Here is a 21992-nt window from a genome sequence, read left to right on the forward strand (position 1 = left end):
CTTAAGTTAAACAGCGATTACTCGGAAAGTTTTTCCCTCGAAAGGGGGACGAGACAGGGGTGCCCCTTGTCTCCCCTGCTGTATGTTTTGGCTATGGAGCCACTGGCGGGAGCGGTGAGATCATCACCCGAACTGCAGGGATTTCATAGGAAAGGGGAGGAAGAGCGAATAGCGCTCTTTGCGGACGATGTTCTATTTTTCCTAGGGGACACGACTTCCTCACTGGAGAAAGTGATGTATCTAGTGGAGGATTTTGGAAAGTTCTCAGGATTAACCATTAACTGGGAGAAATCATCGCTCCTGCCGGTTGATCCATTGGCCAACTTGACTCCAACGAGCCTGCCCCAACTGAAAGTCATGGAGAAAATTAAGTATCTAGGCGTTGTGATATCCAAGGACCCCAGCGCGTTCATTGAGGACAACTTGGTCCCCCTCCTATTAAAATTTTTTAAAAAATGTGATATCTGGAGCAGACTCCCTCTGTCTGTGGCGGGTCGGGCCAACCTGATTAAAATGGTTTGGTTGCCCCAGCTGTTGTACTTGCTCCACAACTCCCCAGTTTGGATTGGGGAGAAGTGGTTTCAAAAAATTCAATCCCTTTTTTAGGCAATTAATATGGAAAAAAGGGCAGGCCAGGATAGGTTTACAAAAACTGCAGTGTCCTACTACGGAGGGGGGACTGGGGGTCCCCCATCCGTTTACCTATTTCCTGGCAGCCCAGCTACAACAACTCGGTGGATGCACCACTGATGGAGAGGGAAGTAAGAGTGCCCAAATTATTTTACAGGGAAGCCCACATAGCTCACTGGTGGATGCACTGGAGGCAGATTAACTACAAAGAGAGATCCCGACACTTAAAATGATTACTAGGGTCTGGCAGACAACCAATCGAATAATGGGGTATAAAGGAACCTCAGAATATTCAAGGAGAAGGACCAATACTGGCTGGCAACCCTCCTTGATCCACGTTACAAGGGTAAGGTTGCGGACCTTATCTTGCCATCGCAGAGGGAGCAGAGGATGAAACATCTTTGGGAGGCCTTGCAGAAAGGTCTGTGCAACGCGTTTCCAGAGACCGGGAGGTTACAAACTCCTGTTTCTGGACAACGTGTTGCTGAGGCTTCGGTCAGTCAAAGAAGGAGCGGTGGAGAAGGTGGCCGTCTGACCGATGCGTTCAGACAATTTTTTGGTCTGCAGCCCCAAGGTATGATTGATTCCAGCAACCATCGCCAGCGTCTGTTTTACATGGTGCAGAAATACCTAGGGGCAAGATCTGACTTGGACACCTTTCCCACCGAAAATCCTCTGGATTACTGGGTCTTGAGGATGGATCACTGGCCAGAACTTGCGCAGCATGCAATTGAGCTACTGGCCTGTCCTGCATCCAGCGTTCTTTCGGAACGCACATTCAGTGCTGCTAGAGGCTTTGTAACCGATCACAGGGTGCGTCTGTCCACCGACTCGGTCGATCGACTGACCTTTATAAAAATGAATCAGTTTTGGATCACCACCAGCTACCAAGCACCTGATGTTGATGTAACCGAATAATTTTTTTTTGAAATCTCAGATCCCTTCAAAGACTGCCTATGCTGATGCTGAGTGACTATCCTGAGTAATTATCCTCTTCCTCCTCAATGATCACACTGACAGCTTGTAAGAACATTTTTGGTTCTGGGCGCCACCACCAGTGCCTAAGGCACAATTTTTCAGCCGCTGCTTAACAGGGGCGTGTAATTACAATTTTTGATGCAATACTTTGCAGCAGGGCTCGTTCCTGCATTCCAACTAGAGTATCTGTGAGGGGTTGCAGTGTTGTGGCACCAGTGCCTAAGACCCAATTTTTCAGCCCCTGTTTAACAGGGGCGTGTAATTACAATTTTTGATGCAATACTTTGCAGCAGGGCTCGTTCCTGCATTCCAACTAGAGTATCTGTGAGGGGTTGCAGTGTTGTGGCACCAGCACCAGTGCCTAAGGCCCAATTTTCCAGCCCCTGTTTAACAGGGGCGTGTAATTACAATTTTTGTTGCAATACTTTGCAGCAGGGCTCGTTTCTGCGTTCCAACTAGAGTATCTGTGAGGGGTTGCAGTGTTGTGGCACCAGCACCAGTGCCTAAGGCCCAATTTTTCAGCCCCTGTTCAACAGGGGCATGTAATTACAATTCTTGATCTAATATTTCACAGCAGGGCCCGTTTCTGCGCCCACCAAGAGTGAGTGAGGACTTACAGTGTTGTGGTGCTAGCACCACCACCAAAGGCCCAATTTTTCTGCCCCTGTTCAACAGGGGCATGTAATTACAATTCTTGATCTAATATTTCACAGCAGGGCCCTGTGAGAGCTTACAGTGTTGTGGCCACAACAACACCTAAGGCCCAAATTTCTGCTGAGTATATAGGGCGGGCCCCTACTTTCAAACATCCAACTTACAAAGAGACTCCTACTTGCAAACAGAAGGAGACAACAGGGAGTGAGATGAAATCTGCCCCTAGGAAGTGAAATTCTCTCTTGTAAGAGTTAATATGGGAAAAACGTCTCTCCTTTTCACTGATGCTTTATCACCAATCCTTGTTTCACAAAAAAAAACACATTTTCAAAAAACATTTGTCATTGGGACAAAAAATTAGGTGAAATCTTCTGAAGAGGAGCACAGACAGCAAAACAAATGTCACAGGGGTGATAACTCTTCCCTACGTTTTCCAAAAAGCTTAAAATAGATTTTTTGGCTGGAGCTAAACACGTTAAAAATGTACCAGCTCAAAATTACAAACAGATTCTACTTAACAACAAACCTACAGTCCCTGTCTTGTTTGCACCGCCTGTATACTGCTGTTCAGAGTATATAGGGCCTGGTGGCCCCACGCCTTTCCTTTTTTTAATTTAGGTGCAGGGTTCCCCTTAATATCCATACAAGACCCAAAGGGCCTGGTAATGGACTGGGGGGTACCCATGCAATTTGTCTCACTGATTTTCATCCATATTGCCAGGACCCGACATTACAGTAAAGCCGCAAGCAGTTTTAAATTACTTTTTTTCCTTTAAAAATGACATTTTGTGCAGAGACTGTTCTAAGCACGGGAAACACGTGCCACTTTACAGGCATACTATAGACACAAAAAAAAAACACAACCAATACACTGTGAATTAGTGCTAAAAACATATAAACTAAAATCCCAAAAACCATCTGTGGTGATGATTATAGTGAAAAACCATAATAAAAAGTCCAGTAGTAATATGGAAATATAGTAGGAAATATAAAAAGATTATCAAGAAATATCCCAATAAAACATATAAAATTGATGGCCGTTCTTGTTTATACTTCAACAGCATTAATAGGAATAATCCCATCTAAATTGGAACATAAAATCTGATCATCAAATACTTCCAATATCGCTGTGTAGTAAGATGTTTCCAAAGGAGTATTCTTAGGTATCACCAGTATATGTCATAAAAAAGAAAAAAGATCATTGCGCAGTAAACTTGTACTAGAAAACCAGCAGCACTACACTGAGTGCATTCACGTAAGCCTGGATTGTTAACAGCCTGGATGGAAGACAATCAGCCGCTTGGGGCGCAGTGGGTCCCCACACCGCTCGTTACAAGCTGCTGACTAGCCACAATACTTTACGACACTGACTCCTCCTACACGTTGCGTCACCCGACACGTGACTTTTTCAAGGATGGTCATGTGACGCTTGAGTCTCCATTATATATTGGTGCCAGCGTCAGCGTTACTATAGAAACAATGGTATCATCGGTTCATCATTTTGTTCTTACATCGGGCTTGATTATCAAACTACATACCAACTTTATTCACCAAAAAAGCATTAAGAATTAAAAATCGCTAATCAATAGATAATATTGTGTAGTTACATTAAAAAACAACATTAAAACCATTTAAACACAAGGAGGTACTAATTACTTCACATACTCCCTCTAATGGTTAATATAGATCTACTCTTTTTAGATATTGCACTCGTAGGATATACGGAACAAATATAGGTAATAATAATAAAAAATATTTTAAAAATGTTCCTCCAAAACAATCATAGTCATTACATGTATAATAAGCTTCCCTACACGTCAAATTAGCCATATAGTAACCCTTACAAGAAAATGGAATAATAAATAAATATACACTGCAGATAGCCAAACCCCACAATATATTGACACATACATGTCAATCTAACATAATGGTACTATTACATTAAAATGCACTTAAATCAGGTCTCACATAATGTTAGTATTACATCTAAATATTCGAATATGTAAAGATTATTAAAATATTATATAAAGACCATATATAAATAGACCATAAGAAGACCATATAAATATAAAAAATATAAATATATGTGTAGTAGCTATGGATCCCCCTAGTGGAGATTTACTAAAATAGCATGTTATTAGAAAACTGACATAGCCTATGGATATATATATAAGATTAATAACTCTAAATAGTACACTAATTCAATTGGAAAAATAAAATAAAAAATCTTAATTAAAAAAAACAGAATTTAGAGGAGAAAAACGAGAATAATATATTATTGCAGGAAAAAATGGATGAAAGGAATAACTAATGATCTGATATAAAACAATTGAAATCAAATTCTATATTTAACCCCCTCGGCGTAAGTGTACACATCTCAAAAATCCACCTGGATTCACTCTTGCTAAGTTCTCTAATTTTATTAGATCCTCTCCAATGTGGTGTGTACCTATCAATGGCCCAAAATTTTAAGTCAGTAGGGTCTTTGTTATGGTGGGTTGTGAAGTGTTTAGAAACACTTAGGGAAACCGTTCTTAATATTCTGTATATGTTCTTTAATACATTTCCACAATGGGCGTTTTGTTCTTCCCACATATTGTAGGGAGCATGCACATTGTAACACATACACAACTCCCTCAGTCCTACAAGAAATGAAGTCTTTGATTTCATACTTCTTCTTTGTACTTTTTGATTCAAATATTGTACACTTTTGTCTGTTCAGGTTCGGATTTTTACACGCAAAACATCTTCTACATGGATAGAATCCTTTTCCCTGGAAGAAAGTTATACCTGCTGATTTCTTTGGTGGGTCTGGGACATTTTTTGCTACAAGGTCTCTCAAAGTGGGTGCTCGTCTGTAGATAAAATGGGGTCTTTCAGGTATACTATTTTGAAGCATTTTATCAGCTCTGAGAAGAGGCCAGTATTTTTTGATTATTTTTTTCACCTGTTTGTGTTGTGCACTATAATTCATTATCAGTGGAATCTCATTTTGTTGCTGATGGTTCCTTGGTTTTGTCTTGAATTAATTCTTCTCATGGCATTTGTAGTACTTCCTGTATTTTATCTTCAATGAATTCCTCATTATACCCTTTCGCTAAGAATTTACTACCTATCCATTTAGCTTGTTCCAGATATTCTTTGCTATTTGAACAGTTTCTTCTAAGCCTAATCATCTGGCCCTTAGGGATAAGGGATACCAACCAGGGCTCATGATGGCAACTACCCACTGGTTTGTAACTATTCCTTTCTACCAGTTTGAAAAAAAGTTTTTGTACTGATGCCACCATCCACAATCTTTATTTGCAAGTCTAGAAAGTCTACAACCTTTTCATTAATTTCATACACAAGTTTGATATTTTTTTGGTTGGTATTGAGTTGATCAAGAAATTCGGTTAGACTCTCTTTGTCCCCCTTCCATATTATGATGCAATCATCAATGAACCTTCTATATAACTTCAAACTTGGAGGTTTATTGGCAAAAATAATTTGGTCCTCCCAGTTTGCCATGAAAATATTGGCTACACTGGGTTCATACTTTGCACCCATTCTGATGCCATTCAATTGCCTATAATAATCTCCGTTATACCAGAAATAATTATGTTGCATCCCAAATCCTAAGCATCTCAAAATAAACCTTCTTTGCTTGGAGATTAGGTTCCCAAATTTTTCCATGGCCCACTTCGTCGCTTGAATTGCATCATCACGGTCTATTATTATGTACAATGATGAGACATCTGCCATTGCTAACCACTATTTCTGTTGTGGTATTAATTCTAGTTTATTCAAAATTTGAATCAAATGCTTGGTATCCCTTATATACACCACCATATTTGGCACTAATGGTTGTAAATAATTGTCCACGTATTCTCCCAGCCTTGCATTTATGGATTGGATGCCATTGATTATTGGTCTCCCCGGTGGTTGTGTGTTATTTTTGTGAATTTTAGGTATTGTGTAAATAATGGGTACTTTACACGTATCAGGAACCAAATATTTTTCTTCTTTTTTGGTTAAAATATTTTTTAAAACACCTCTCATTACCAGATCCACCAAGTCTTTCTTATATTCCTTTGTGGGGTTCCCCTTTAGTTTTATATACTTATTTGTGTCTTCCAATTGGTTTGAATGCTCTTTATGGTAGTATTCTTTAGATAGTACAACGATTGCCCCTCCTTTATCGGCTGGTCTAACTACAACCTGTTTATTCTCTTCTAGTTGTTTAATTCCTATTTTTATATTCTGGGTTTCATTCATTTTTTTAATTTTGATTTGATCCAATTCCTGATTCACCATTCTTCCAAAGACCTCAATATGTTAATTATTATGGACTTGCGGATTAAATAATGATTTATTACGATGTTTACTGTGCATGATCCCTCCTGAGTTCTCCAACCTTATTGTTTGGTTTATGGGTGGTTTGTTCAACATGTATTTTTTAATATTGAGTTTTCTGATATACTTCTGTATATTAACATACATGTCAAATTTGTTCAAATTCCGTTTTGGAGCATATTTCAATCCTTTATCCAATGTTAATAATTCATTCCTAGTCAATTCAATTCCACTCAGATTGTATATTCCTTCACCTATTATTCTTGCTTTCTTTTTTATCTTGTATCCTCCTCTATACCTGTAAGAGAACTGTCAGGATGCGCCCGGCACGCACACGTGCGCATGCGCACATTCACGGGCATTGGCAAATTTCCTTGCGCAGGAACACACATCTGACCACAATTGGCACCTGACAGCCTATTTAAGGGTTGCTCTGATTTCTGACAGGTGCTGCTTGATCTTCAGCTGTGTCCTGAGATTCTGAAACCTTGTTTGTTTGACTTGACTTCCTGTTGCTGAAACCCTGGCCTTCCTGACCCTGTTTCTGGACTCTGATTACTCTGATTACTGGTTCATGATCCTGGCTTCCTGTTTGACCTTGCTCCTGTTTATACCTTGGTACCTCGCTGCCCGCCCGTTACTGAACCCGGCTTACCTGATGACCTCGCTCCTGTCTCCTGTTTGGCTCCACGCTGTTTCCGAGTACCTGTGCTGGCCGTCCATCCTCTCAGGTGTGCTGGTTTCAGCTCTTCACCAGAAACCCTGCCTGCACTTCCCAGTCTGCAACACCTCCGGCAAGTTCTGCACGCAGCATTCACAGGCACTCGTGTTCCTCCTGATCCTTGCCACCATCTGTTCCATCTCCAGTGGGGCTTGGATTGGAGATACAAGAGAGGCTGACCTCGTCATTTCAGACTCCTACCAGGTACGTGACAGTATCAAGCAGCCTCAAATGGAGTCTGAAAGGCAGGCCTCACCACCAGAGGACATTTACAGATCTATTTCTGTGCTATCCAATATTGTGCAGAAGTTACAAGAAAATCTGAGTCGCATGGAAGAGCGATTTCCCCACGATGAGAATGTCGCATTGGCCTGTGCTCCTCTTTTGGTCTCTGATTCATATACCCAAACAGAGCCCGGCTTGTTCCATTAGGTTGCTTCCGCTCCTGAACCCAGGGTGCCTATGCCTGAGCGATTCTCCGGAAATCGCAAGAAGTTTCGCACATTCCGGAATTCCTGCGAACTATATTTCTCCCTGTTACCTCGGACCTTCACGTCTGAAAACATCAAGGTGGGGTTTATCATTACATTACTACTGGAGGAAGCACTTTCCTGGGCTCATCATCTCCAGGAACAACATGACCCTGTCCTGACAACTACGGATTCTTTCTTCTCAGCCATGGCTCAGCTTTATGCAGACCCCTTCTACCAGCAGACTGCCGAATTCATGCTTGGCAAATTACAGCAAGGTCCAAGGCCTGCTGAGGAATATGTAACTGACTTCCGTGTATGGAGTGCAGATACCCAATGGAATCATTCCGCACTTCGCCACCAGTTTCAACTAGGACTGTCTGACACCTTAAAGGATGAGCTTGCCAGAGTGGGAGTTCCAGCATCCCTGGAAGACCTGATTGATCTAACCATCCAGATCGATCGGCGATTACGTGAAAGGCAATCCGAAAGGTCCAAAGGAACCCTTTCTGTGGCTTCAAGGTCTGACATTCCTGCATCCTCATCCGTTGCATCCCCCAGAAGGAGGGAACTGCATAAGACTCCTCATAGAAGTTTTCGAAGACCACCCCTTTTTCCTGATGAACGCCTTCATCGATTACAGGACAATCTGTGTCTCTATTGCGGGGAGGCTGGTCACTTTATACAGACTTGCCCAGGAAAGACCCGCAGGTCTTTCTCCCGTCAGCCTCACATGATGCATCTCTCAGGGAGGTACCAGTCTCATGTCTCTCTTTCCATTGTGCTACAGTTTTCTGAAAAGACTGTTCCTGTACTTGCAATCATAGACTCTGGGGCCTGTAGTTGTTTTATGGACTCTGCATTTGCTTCTCTCCACCAGCTGCCTGTATGTGCCAAGAAGCAGGAATTCCATGTTCATATGGCTGACGGTTCCGGCATTAAATCAGGCCCAGTTACCCAAGAGACTTTACCTATTTCCTGCCGTACTTCTTCCGGCCACCATGAATTCCTCTGTTTGGATATCATAGCTTCTCCCATGTTCCCGGTCATCCTTGGCATTCCATGGTTGAAGGCACATAATCCTCACATTAACTGGCTTACCGGAGACATCTCCTTCTCCTCTGACTACTGCCAAATTCACTGCCTACCTGAAAAGACTTTCAATACCACACCCCTCCTGGGTATCCTCCCTGACCATGAACCCTCTAATCTGGTCCCTGCTGCCTACCACGAGTATCTGGATGTATTTAACAAGAAAGGAGCGGACACTCTTCCTCCCCATAGAACATATGATTGTCCTATTGAGCTTTTACCAGGGGCCGAGATCCCATTTGGGCGAATTTATCCTCTCTCTGAGCCTGAACTAGAAGCCCTGCGGATTTATATAGATGAAAGCCTTGAAAAACAGTTCATCCGGCCCTCCAGTTCACCAGCAGGGGCCGGTATTTTCTTTGTGGAAAAGAAAGACCATACCCTTAGGCCCTGTGTTGACTATCGTGACCTTAACAGGGTCACTGTTAAAAACCGGTACCCTCTGCCTCTGATCCCTGAACTTTTTCAAAGGCTGCGTGGGGCACGAGTGTTCTCCAAATTGGATCTGAGAGGTGCTTATAATCTTGTCAGAATCAGGGAGGGAGATGAATGGAAGACGGCCTTCCGAACACGCTTCGGGCATTTTGAATATCAAGGTCAAGTCATGCCATTCGGACTCTGCAACGCCCCTGCCACATTCCAACATCTGGTTAATGACGTTTTTCGGGACTTCCTTGATTTATTCGTTATCGTGTATCTGGATGACATCCTTATATTCTCTGAAACTCTAGAATCCCATAGGACTCATGTAAAGAAAGTACTGGGTCGGCTGAGGGAACACCGCCTTTACGCAAAGGCTGAGAATTGTGACTTTGAAAAACCAGCCATACATTTCCTGGGACTTGTCATCTCTGCTGACGGTATCTCCACGGACCCACAGAAAGTCACTTCCACCCGGGAATGGCCTGCCCCTGTCGACAGGAAAGCTGTTCAGAGATTTGTGGGATTCGCCAACTTTTACAGAAAATTTATCAAGAACTTTTCTGGCATCATCACTCCCATCACTCAGTTAACAAAGCAGCATGTTCCTTTCCGATGGACCCCTGAAGCTCAAACAGCTTTTGAACAGTTAAAAACTTTATTCACGTCAGCTCCTATCTTGAAACATCCTGATCCATCCTTAGCCTACGTTTTGGAGGTGGATGCTTCTGAGAGTGCACTGGGCGCCATTTTGTCTTAACGCCAAGGTCCCAAATCTTTGCTCCATCCTGTGGCCTTTTTTTCTAAGAAATTAAATCCTTCTGAAAGAAACGATGATGTTGGAGACCGAGAATTGCTGGCTATCAAGGCTGCGCTTGAAGAATGGCGCTACCTCCTGGAAGGAGCAGCTCACCCCATCCTCATCTTCACAGACCATAAAAATCTCGAATACTTGAGGATGGCTAGATGACTAAGACCCCGGCAGGCAAGGTGGACACTTTCCTTCTCTCGTTTTATGTTCCATATAACTTATCATCCTGGCTCAAAGAATGGTAAACCGGATGCCTTGTCCCGCATGTTCAGCGACCCAGTGGTATCCTCAGAACCTGATACTATTCTACCAGCCAAAAATGTTTTGCTTCTTCAGGCGGATTTGATGTCTCAGATAAAAGCAGATGTGATAAACCAACCACCTTCCAAAGATTTGGCTCTTCAATTGAGGGATGGTCTGTACTTTCATAAGGAGCAAATCTTTATCCCTGAGCAATTCAGAGTTGCTGTCCTGAGGCGATGTCATGACCACCCATTAGCGGGCCACTTTGGAATTCGCAAAACGGCCGATCTGATCTCTCGTACATTCTGGTGGCCAGACTTGATGCAAGACTGCAAAAGATATGTTAACTCTTGTGTGACATGCCTTCGGAATAAGATGGACAGAGCCAAAACTTGGGGCCTACTTGAGCCACTCCCTGTACCTGAGAAACCATGGAGCATGATCTCCATGGATTTCATCGTGGAACTCCCCCCATCCGAAAACTTCACCACCGTGTTTGTTGTGGTGGATCGCCTGACCAAGATGGCCCATTTTCTACCCTTACAAGGAACTCCTTCGGCCACAGAGACCGCCTCAGCTTTCATCAGGGAGATTGTAAGATTACATGGTGTCCCTGATAGCATCATCTCTGATTGTGGGGTGCAGTTTACGTCTAGATTTTGGAGGGCATTATGCAAAGCACTGAACATTGAACTCCGCCTCTCCACAGCCTACCATCCACAAACTAATGGACAAACTGAAAGAACCAATCAAACCCTCGAGCAGTACTTACGGTGTTTTTCCTCTTTTGCACAAGATGACTGGCTATCACTTCTCCCACTGGCAGAATTTTCATACAATAATTCCATCCACTCTGCAACCAAGCAATCACCCTTTTTTGCCAAATATGGGTACCACCCCTCTTTCTTACCTGAGCTGGCCATTGAATCATCTGTACCTGCTGTACAAAACAGATTAAACTTCCTCAGTACTAATATCCAATTACTGCAAGATACAATCTCCAAGACTCAAGCAAGCAATAAAAAGTTCTTCGACAAGAAGAAGAGAGGTAATCTGAACCTTAAACCTGGAGACAAGGTCTGGCTTTCCACAACAAACTTGAAACTGAGCTGTCCTTCAAGAAAACTTGGCCCAAAATTTTTGGGACCCTTCTCAGTCAAGAAGAAAATTAATGCAGTAGCATTCGAGTTGGTGTTACCCAAGAATCTAAAGATCCACCCTGTATTCCATGTCTCTTTGTTGAAACCAGCTGTACCAAATCCATTTCCAGATCGGGTTTCTGAAATTCCTCCTCCACTACTCATCGAAGGGAATAAAGAATTTGAGGTGGAAGCCGTGTTGGACTGTAGAAGAAGGCATAACCAAACACAGTTCCTCATTAAATGGAAAGGCTATGGGTCGGAAGAAAATTCCTGGGAACCAGCTTCAGATGTGCATGCTCCCAAACTAGTGCAAGCCTTTTTTCAATGCCACCCAGAGAAAAGATACTTGAAGGGCATCTGGAGGCTGCCCTTAACACACATCTGACCACAATTGGCACCTGACAGCCTATTTAAGGGTTGCTCTGATTTCTGACAGGTGCTGCTTGATCTTCAGTTGTGTCCTGAGATTCTGAAACCCTGTTTGTTTGACTTGACTTCCTGTTGCTGAAACCCTGGCCTTCCTGACCCTGTTTCTGGACTCTGATTACTCTGATTACTGGTTCATGATCCTGGCTTCCTGTTTGACCTTGCTCCTGTTTATACCTTGGTACCTCGCTGCCCGCCCGTTACTGAACCCGGCTTACCTGATGACCTCGCTCCTGTCTCCTGTTTGGCTCCACGCTGTTTCCGAGTACCTCTGCTGGCCGTCCATCCTCTCAGCTGTGCTGGTTCCAGCTCTTCACCAGAAACCCTGCCTGCACTTCCCAGTCTGCAACACTTCCGGCAAGTTCTGCACGCAGCATTCACAGGCACTCGTGTTCCTCCTGATCCTTGCCACCATCTGTTCCATCTCCAGTGGGGCTTGGATTGGAGATACAAGAGAGGCTGACCTCGTCATTTCAGACTCCTACCAGGTACGTGACAATACCCCCTTTTTCCTCTGGACTTCTTGCTTGTACTGTTTGGTCATAACAGGGTGGTGTCCTCTCGCTCCTGCGATAATCTAAAAAAGAGTCCAAGTTTTTCTCTTCTCTATAGTCTCTCAGTGCCTCATATCTATTTTGTGTTTGGATTGGGCTCCTCCTAAGATCATAATGGGATTGATCATATTGTCTTTGTTCTCCTTGTGACTGATGTTGATTCTGATATTGATAATCATCTCTTCTTCTATTCCTATTGTAGTTACCCTGATATCCATAATTACCAGGATTTCCATATTGGTTATATGGTGAATTGTGAGGTTTATGGGCCCCTCTATTTCCTTGATTTTTCCAATATGGTCTCCTTGGTGATTTGTTTTTGTTCTTATTCCTCCACCAGGGTTTCGAGGTTCTTGATTCATTTCCTTCCCTGTACGCTCTTTCCTGCCCATTATCATATTCCCTAGTTTGCCCTGGTGGCTCCGGGGATCTAAATCTTCTTTCCGGGGTTCTCCCTCTTCTTTCGGGGGTTAGATACCTGCTTTCCCTTCGTGGGGTGACGATCCTTACCTTTAGATCCCCGGAGCCACCAAGGCAAACTAGGGAATATGATAATGGGCAGGAAAGAGTGTACAGGGAAGGAAATGAATCAAGAACCCCGAAACCCTGGTGGAGGAATAAGAACAAAAACAAATCACCAAGGAGACCCTATTGGAAAAATCAAGGAAATAGAGGGGCCCATAAACCTCACAATTCACCATATAACCAATATGGAAATCCTGGTAATTATGGATATCACGGTAACTACAATAGGAATGGAAGAAGAGATGATTATCAATATCAGAATCAATATCAGTCACAAGGAGAACAAAGGCAATATGATCAATCCCATTATGATCTTAGGAGGAGCCCAATTCAAACCCAAAATAGATATGAGGCACTGAGAGATTATAGAGAAGAGGAAAACTTGTGCTCTTTTTTAGATTATCCCAGGAGCGAGAGGACACCACCCCGATACGACCAAACAGTATGAGCAAAAAGTCCAGACGAAAAAGGGGGTATAGAGGAGGATTCAAGATAAAAAAAAGCAAGAATAATAGGTCAAGGAATTTAAAATCTGAGTGGAATTGAATTGACTAGGAATGAATTATTAACATTGGATAAAGGATTGAAATATGCTCCAAAACGGAATTTGAACAAATTTGACATGTATGTTGATATACAGAAGTATATCAGAAAACTCAATATTAAAAAATACATGTTGAACAAACCGCCCATAAACCAAACAATAAGGTTGGAGAACTCAAGACGGATCATGCACAGTAAACTTCGGAATAAATCATTATTTAATCCACAAGTCCATAATAATTAACATATTGAGGTCTTTGGAAGAATGGTGAATCAGGAATTGGATCAACTCAAAATTAAAAAAATGAATGAAACCCAGAATATAAAAATAGGAATTAAACAACTAGAAGAGAATAAACAGGTTGTATTTAGACCAGCTAATAAAGGAGGGGCAATAGTTGTACTATCTAAAGAATACTACCATAAAGAGCATTCAAACCAATTGGAAGACACAAATAAGTATATAAAACTAAAGGGGAACCCCACAAAGGAATATAAGAAAGAATTGGTGAATCTGGTAATGAGAGGTGTTTTAAAAATATTTTAACCAAAAAATAAGAAAAATATTTGGTTCCTGATACGTGTAAAGTACCTATTATTTACACAATACCTAAAATTCACAAAAATAACACACAATCACTGGGGAGACCAATAATCAATGGAATCCAATCCATAAATGCAAGGCTGGGAGAGTACGTGGACAATTATTTACAACCATTAGTGCCAAATACGGTGGCGTATTTAAGGGATACCAAGCATTTGATTCAAATTTTGAATAAACTAGAATTAATACCACAACAGAAATATTGGTTAGCAACGGCAAATGTCTCATCATTGTACACAATAATAGACCACGATGATGCAATTTAAGCGACAAAGTGGGCCATGGAAAAATTTGGGAACCTAATCTCCAAGCAAAGAAGGTTTATTTTGAGATGCTTAGCATTTGGGATGCAACATAATTATTTCTGGTATAACGGAGATTATTATAGGCAATTGAATGGCATCGGAATGGGTGCAAAGTATGCACAAAGTGTAGCCAATATTTTCATGGCAAACTGGGAGGACCAAATTATTTTTGCCAATAAACCTCCAAGTTTGAAGTTATATAGGAGGTTCTTTGATGATTGCATCATAATATGGGAGGGTGACAAAGAGAGTCTAACCAAATTTCTTGATCAACTCAATACCAACCAAAAAAATATCAAACTTGTGTATGGAATTAATGAAGAGGTTGTAAACTAAACTAATGAGGAATTCATTGAAGATAAAATACAGGAAGTACTACAAATGCCACGAGAAAAATTAATTCAAGACAAAACCAAGGAACCATCAGCAACAAAATGAGATTCCACTGATAATGAATTATAGTGCACAACACAAACAGGTGAAAAAAATAATCAAAAAATACTGGCCTCTTCTCAGAGCTGATAAAATGCTTCAAAATAGTATACCTGAAAGACCCCATTTTATCTACAGACGAGCACCCACTTTGAGAGACCTTGTAGCAAAAAATGTCCCAGACCCACCAAAGAAATCAGCAGGTATAACTTTCCTTGTCAAAAGAAGTTTATTGAGTATACAATGTTATAAAGATACATAAAGATACATAAAGTAAGTTTACAAGGATCTATAAAGTAAGCTCATTGTTTTACAGTAGGGTTTATATAGGTAAATATCATGAAATTTCAAATATTAAACATTGGGTTCACGTAAACCTAAATTAAAGATATATATCATTTCCTTAGTTACTTTTGTAGGTATTTTAATGATTTATACCTACTATACATATTGTTTACAAGTAGAGTGTATATAGGTCAAATAAATTCTGATAATGAGCTTTAATCGTAAGGTGGAGAAAAGGAAAGAGAAAGAAGAAAAAGGGTTGAAAGGTAGAGGTATGGTCCACAAGGTTGTCCCGTTCGTCAGCTTATTATTCTTTTTAGTTCTCTTTGAAGCCTTAGCATGGGTATCTCTGTAAGTCATTTAATCTGTTACCATGGCATCAGGACAGAGTCATTGAAATTTGACAGGAACTGTTGTTTTATCCAAGGATGCCAAAGTTTTTCAAATTTTGGAATTTGATTTTGATCGATGGCTACCATCTTAGCATGAGACATTGTATTATTCATTCTGTGAATTGTTTCTGCTAGTACCAGCAGGTATAACTTTCTTCCAGGGAAAAGGATTCTATCCATGTAGAAGATGTTTTGCGTGTAAAAATATGAACCTGAACGGACAAAAGTGTACAATATTTGAATCAACAAGTACAAAGAAGAAATATGAAATCAAAGATTTAATTTCTTGTAGGACTGAGGGAGTTGTGTATGTGTTACAATGTGCATGTTCCCTACAATATGTGGGAAGAACAAAACGCCCATTGTGGAAATGTATTAAAGAACATATACAGAATATTAAGAACGGTTTCCCTAAGCACAGTGTTTCTAAACACTTCACAACCCACCATAACAAAGACCCTACTGGCTTAAAATTTTGGGCCATTGATAGGTACACACCACATTGGAGAGGATCTAATAAAATTAGAGAACTTAGCAAGAGTGAATCCAGGTGGATTTTTGAGATGTGTACACTTACGCCGAGGGGGTTAAATATAGAATTTGATTTCAATTGTTTTATATCAGATCATTAGTTATTCCTTTCATCCAATTTTTCCTGCAATAATATATTATTCTCGTTTTTCTACTCTAAATTCTGTTTTTTTTTGATTAAGATTTTTTATTTTATTTTTCCAATTGAATTAGTGTACTATTTAGAGTTATTAATCTTATATATATCCATAGGCTATGTCAGTCTGGATATTTTTAGTTTTCTAATAACATGCTATTTTAGTAAATCTCCACTAGGGGGATCCATAGCTACTACACATATATTTATATTTTTTATATTTATATGGTCTTCTTATGGTCTATTTGTATATGGTCTTTATATAATATTTTAATAATATTTACATATTTGAATATTTAGATGTAATACTAACATTATGTGAGACCTGATTTAAGTGCATTTTAATGTAATAGTAGCATTATGTTAGATTGACATGTATGTGTCGATATATTGTGGGGTTTGGCTATCTGCAGTGTATATTTATTTATTATTCCTTTTTCTTGTAAGGGTTACTATATGGCTAATTTGACGTGTAGGGAAGCTTATTATACATGTAATGACTATGATTGTTTTGGAGGAACACTTTTTAAATATTTTTTATTATTATTACCTATATTTGTTCCGTATATCCTACGAGTGCAATATCTAAAAAGAGTAGATCTATATTAACCACTAGAGGGAGTATGTGAAGTAATTAGTACCTCCTTGTGTTTAAATGGTTTTAATGTTGTTTTTTAACGTAACTACACAATATTATCTACTGATTAGCGATTTTTAATTCTTAATGCTTTTTTGGTGAATAAAGTTGGTATGTAGTTTGATAATCAAGCCCAATGTAAGAACAAAATGATGAACCGATGATACCACTGTTTCTATAGTAACGCTGACGCTGGCACCAATATATAATGGAGACTCGAGCGTCACATGACCATCCTTGAAAAAGTCACGTGTCGGGTGATGCAACGCGTAGGAGGAGTCAGTGTCGTAATGTATTGTGGCTAGTCAGCAGCTTGTAACGAGCGGTGTGGGGACCCACCGCGCCCCAAGCGGCTGATTGTCTTCCATCCAGGCTGTTAACAATCCAGGCTTACGTGAGTGCACTCAGTGTAGTGCTGCTGGTTTTCTAGTACAAGTTTACTGCGCAATGATCTTTTTTCTTTTTTATGACATATACTGGTGATACCTAAGAATACTCCTTTGGAAACATCTTACTACGCAGCAATATTGGAAGTACTTGATGATCAGATTTTATGTTCCAATTTAGATGGGATTATTCCTATTAATGCTGTTGAAGTATAAACAAGAACGGCCATCAATTTTATATGTTTTTTTTTTGGGATATTTCTTGATAATCTTTTTATATTTCCTACTATATTTCCATATTACTACTGGACTTTTTATTATGGTTTTTCACTATAATCATCACCACAGATGGTTTTTGGGATTTTAGTTTATATGTTTTTAGCACTAATTCACAGTGTATTGGTTGTGTTTTTTTAATGATCTGAGCACATACACTTATAGTCCAAGCAATTGGAAGGTTTCATATACACAAAATTGAATTTGATTGGAAGGTTAGTATTAGCGCAACAATTTTTCTCACTAAAACACACAGTGTGTCAACATGTGCTATCTCCCATCATGGGATATCAATCTATGCGTTTTGGGGGTGCAACCCCTTCCTCCAAACTAAATTAGGTGAGAGGAAGGGTTTGCACCCCCGAAACACATCCATTGATCCCCCATGATGGGAGATAGCACATGTTGACACACTGGGGGTTATTTCCAAAAGGTAAATCCACTTTTCACTACAAGTGCAATGCAAGTGCACTTGAAAGTGCACTTGTAGTGGATTGGCCTTTCTGAAATAAGCCCCAGTGTGTCAGCATGTGCTAGCGCCCATCATGGGGATCAATGGACGTGTTTCAGGGGTGCAACCCCTTCCCCTTACATTCTTTAGTTTGGAGGAAGGAGTTGCACCCCCAAAATGCGTACATTGATATCACATGATGGGAGACAGCACATGTTGACACACTGTGTGTTTTGGGGCTTGATGAAATAACCTCTTTGTACCTACACACATTTTAGGCAGGGGATCATAAGGGACATTTAACAGTTATGCCTCTACATGTACATGGCTTAAAATTTTGGCTTTTACAGGGGTGAGATCACCCCATCTAAAGAAGGCAACATCAACATAGTTTAGACATAGGCTGCTGTACAAAACTAGGCAAGACAAATTCTCTACATCAATGCAAATCATTACTAAATATAACCGACAACACGCTAATATACACAAAATTTATAACAAATACTGGTATCTATTGACCGCTGATCAAAAAGTCTGTAAATTTATTAAACCTCATCCAGAAATAACCTATAGGAGATCCTGTTCACTTAGAGGCACTCTGGTCACTAGCCACTACAGAAGTACAAATATGGTTAAAAATAAGTCCCCTGGGACTTACCCATACGGCAAATGTAATTTTTGTCGATTTATCATTGCAGGAAGGAGCATTGAGCCCCCCAACGGTAATATATGGACTCCAAAACACAGAACCAACTGTCAGTCGGTTAGCTCTGTGTATTTGATGAAATGCTATCGTGGAGCATTTTATGTGGGTAAAACGAAGCGCCCACTGTTTTGCAGAATCAGGGACCATGTATCCCTGATCTCTAAACACAAAATGGAGACACCCATAAGCCGCCATGTGGGATTGTATCATAATTTCAATCTCAAGTCAATTGGCTTTTTTAGCCTGGAACATCTACCACAACATGAACGTGGGGGGATATTGAGAACAAGCTTCTCCAGCTGGAGACCAGATGGATCTACACGCTACAGGCCACCCGCTCTCCAGGCCTGAATGAGGGAATCAGTTACAAGCCTTTCTTGTGAATTGTGTCCCCTCCCATTTGCTCCTTGAGCCCTCCTGACCACAGTCTTTCTTAATCCGTTATTTATGGTTTTCTTTTTCTTTTATGCCATCTTTTCGGGTCCTCTGGTGATCCTGTGTGTGTGCTCCCTGATATCGGCCTAGCTGCTACCTATTAGATGGTGTCGTTGGCCACTTACCTGCCGTGTAGCAAATGGAATCTAAACTACCAAATGATACATGTGACACAATTGTGTATACATTTTGATTACTTGTCCATCTTAATTGAGTATTGATAAATGGAAAGTATATGCATGGCTCCGTTGGGTTAAGGTGTTATTTTGAGGGGCTGGTGGGTGAGTTTTTGGGGGTGGGTTTTGTTTTTGTTTTTTTGTCATATCGCTGCTCTAGCTGGGGCATGTCCTGTCCCTGTCTTTTACTCCCGTACGGACGCCCAAGGATGTGCATTGGGAGTAGCAATGCACCCGGTTGGGTGACGCTGTCCCGATGTATGCCTGCCCCGAGGTGCATTTCCTTTCATGGCTTCCGAGCTGTATATTACATCTGCAGGACAGTTTTCCTGTCCTGCATTGTCTGCAGGGTTTGTCCTTCACCCTGCTAGAAGGAAACCGGATGCGGTCATCGTTTCCGGTTTCCGGGTGTCAGTCCGTGCTGCATGCACCTCCTTCTTTGCGTCTGTGAGGCGTCAGTCCGGCGTGATGTTACACACCGGTTTTGGCACCACGGGGGGGTATTTAAATCTCAGATTGTGCAGATGCATTTTGACTCTGCCCGGGAGCTCATGACATTTTACGGCGGGGTTCTTGTAAAGTAATTACTCCATTTTGGCACTGTGATTGCTTGTGTTCCCACTTGGAAATCTGAGGGATTTTATACTGATCCAGATACACTTTTCATGTTGCAGGGATCGCCCTCAGCCTTCTTTCCTTTTTGGCAATTTGGCTTTGTGCCTTTGCCACCGCCATTAATTTTCTCATTTTATGTGCTTGTTGAGGATGGGATTAGCTTAAGCATCAGTCATTTTGAGGTAAGAAGACCTTTTATTCTATATACACTTTCTGTCATTATGAGATGGGGGTTGGTTGTTTCCGTAGAGGATAATGTCTGATAGATGCCTATATGTCTTATTAGTTGTGTAGATGACGTGAAGTTTACCATACAAAGTGAATCCATTGATGTCGTTAATGATTGCCCTGTCCGCATGAGCCCCAGGCGTGTACACCATTATATTTATAGAGATATGGGAGTGTGGTGAGTACGGTTCATTTACAATTGGTTATGGACTGGTGCTTCCCCTACCCTCAAGCTACTATATATTTACTTTTACCTTGATATATAATTTGTTGCAGATATTGCTGCACTGCTTACCTGTTTGACCTAAGTGAAAACCAATCCCCCTATGGGAAGTCTGACACTATAGGGACTAGTCTGGGGTCCAGACAGTGGGGGCATGTGACTCCCCCCCCACTCCCGGCAGTTCTCACTCCGGGACCCATCAAGGTACAGGGCGAGGGTTCCGGGTTGTGGGGATTGGGTTGTTTTTTTATTTTCATACCAACGTGAATCATGCACTTACAATACTATATCGTGTTAAAATTGAATTTTTCTTTGTGTATTGTGATATGTTAAACAATTTCAATCTTTTGTTTTTTTGTTTATACACCTAAGGCTCTATACACATTATTGGTTTTAATATTTAGTACCTGAATGCCTTCGTCCTTTTCCTAATAAAGCCAACTTGGCAAAACATGTCAACATTCTAGGTCGCAGGAACTCTGTACATGCAACTCCAGTTTTTTCATTAGGTCAGGGTTTAGATAGGTATGCATACCCAGGACCATGACTGTAACTGTAGCTGCATATTTTATTGTGTCTTAAATGTGTATATTTTTTCTTTGAATAAATGATTTACATTTTTATTAAATTGTCTTTCTGTGTATACATGAAGTACCTTTAAAGTCCCATTCCCAACAGATCTTCTCTTTACTACAGTTTTGGGATACTAATGTCTCGTATGGCCTTCACTTTAGCAAAGTTGAACTTTGTAAGTTCCTGAGTTGGGGATGTGTATGTTATGTTTTTAAACATGCCAGTTTAGCCCAAAAAAAGGCAAAATAATGTCAAACATACATGTTATACACCAAGATGTTGTTTGTTCAAAAACCTTTTAAAACGCACATGTGAATGTGCTTGGAGTAAAATGTTTTATACTAAACAATGTGTGGCTTCTTATTTCAATTCTCAATACCAGCGCATTTGTTAAGTTGGTGTAGTTACAGTGACAATGTGCTCTAAAATGTGACAAACTCAGGCAATTTTAGGAACTCAAAGCAATTAATTAATTTTGCACATAACGTTGCAAGCAGATTAGACACAAACATTCTTGGCCAATGTAAGTATAACACTTATTGAGTATAGAAATGAGTATTTAAAGATAAAAGTATAAGGTCAACTTATCAGATTCCTCACCCCCTCTGGTGACCCATTCAAAAAAATTTATGGTGGGGGTAAATGGGTAGATGTTTTGGACAGATAACCCTCTCCACTTCCATGAGAACTGATTGCATAAATAATGTGTGATACTTTGGCCAGCCCCTCCTTACTTACACTATTGGCAGCTAGGGATGGGCCAAACACCCCTCGGTTTGGTTCGCACCAGAACATGCGAACAGGCAAAAAATTTGTTCAAACACGCATACACCATTAAAGTCTATGGGATTCGAGCATGAAAAATCAAAAGTGCTAATTTGAAAGGCATGCTATTGTCTTAAAAAGTGATTGGGGACCCGGGTCCTGCCCCAGGGGACATGTACCCATGCAAAAAAAGGTTTAAAAACAGACTTTTTTTGGGAGCAGAGATTTTATTAATGCTTAAAGTGAAACAATAAAAGTGCCTGTAAATGCCTGTAAAGTGGTGCGTGTTTCC

Source organism: Aquarana catesbeiana, linkage group LG09 (assembly GCF_042186555.1).
Source record: "Aquarana catesbeiana isolate 2022-GZ linkage group LG09, ASM4218655v1, whole genome shotgun sequence".
In the NCBI taxonomy this organism is placed as follows: Eukaryota; Metazoa; Chordata; class Amphibia; order Anura; family Ranidae; genus Aquarana; species Aquarana catesbeiana.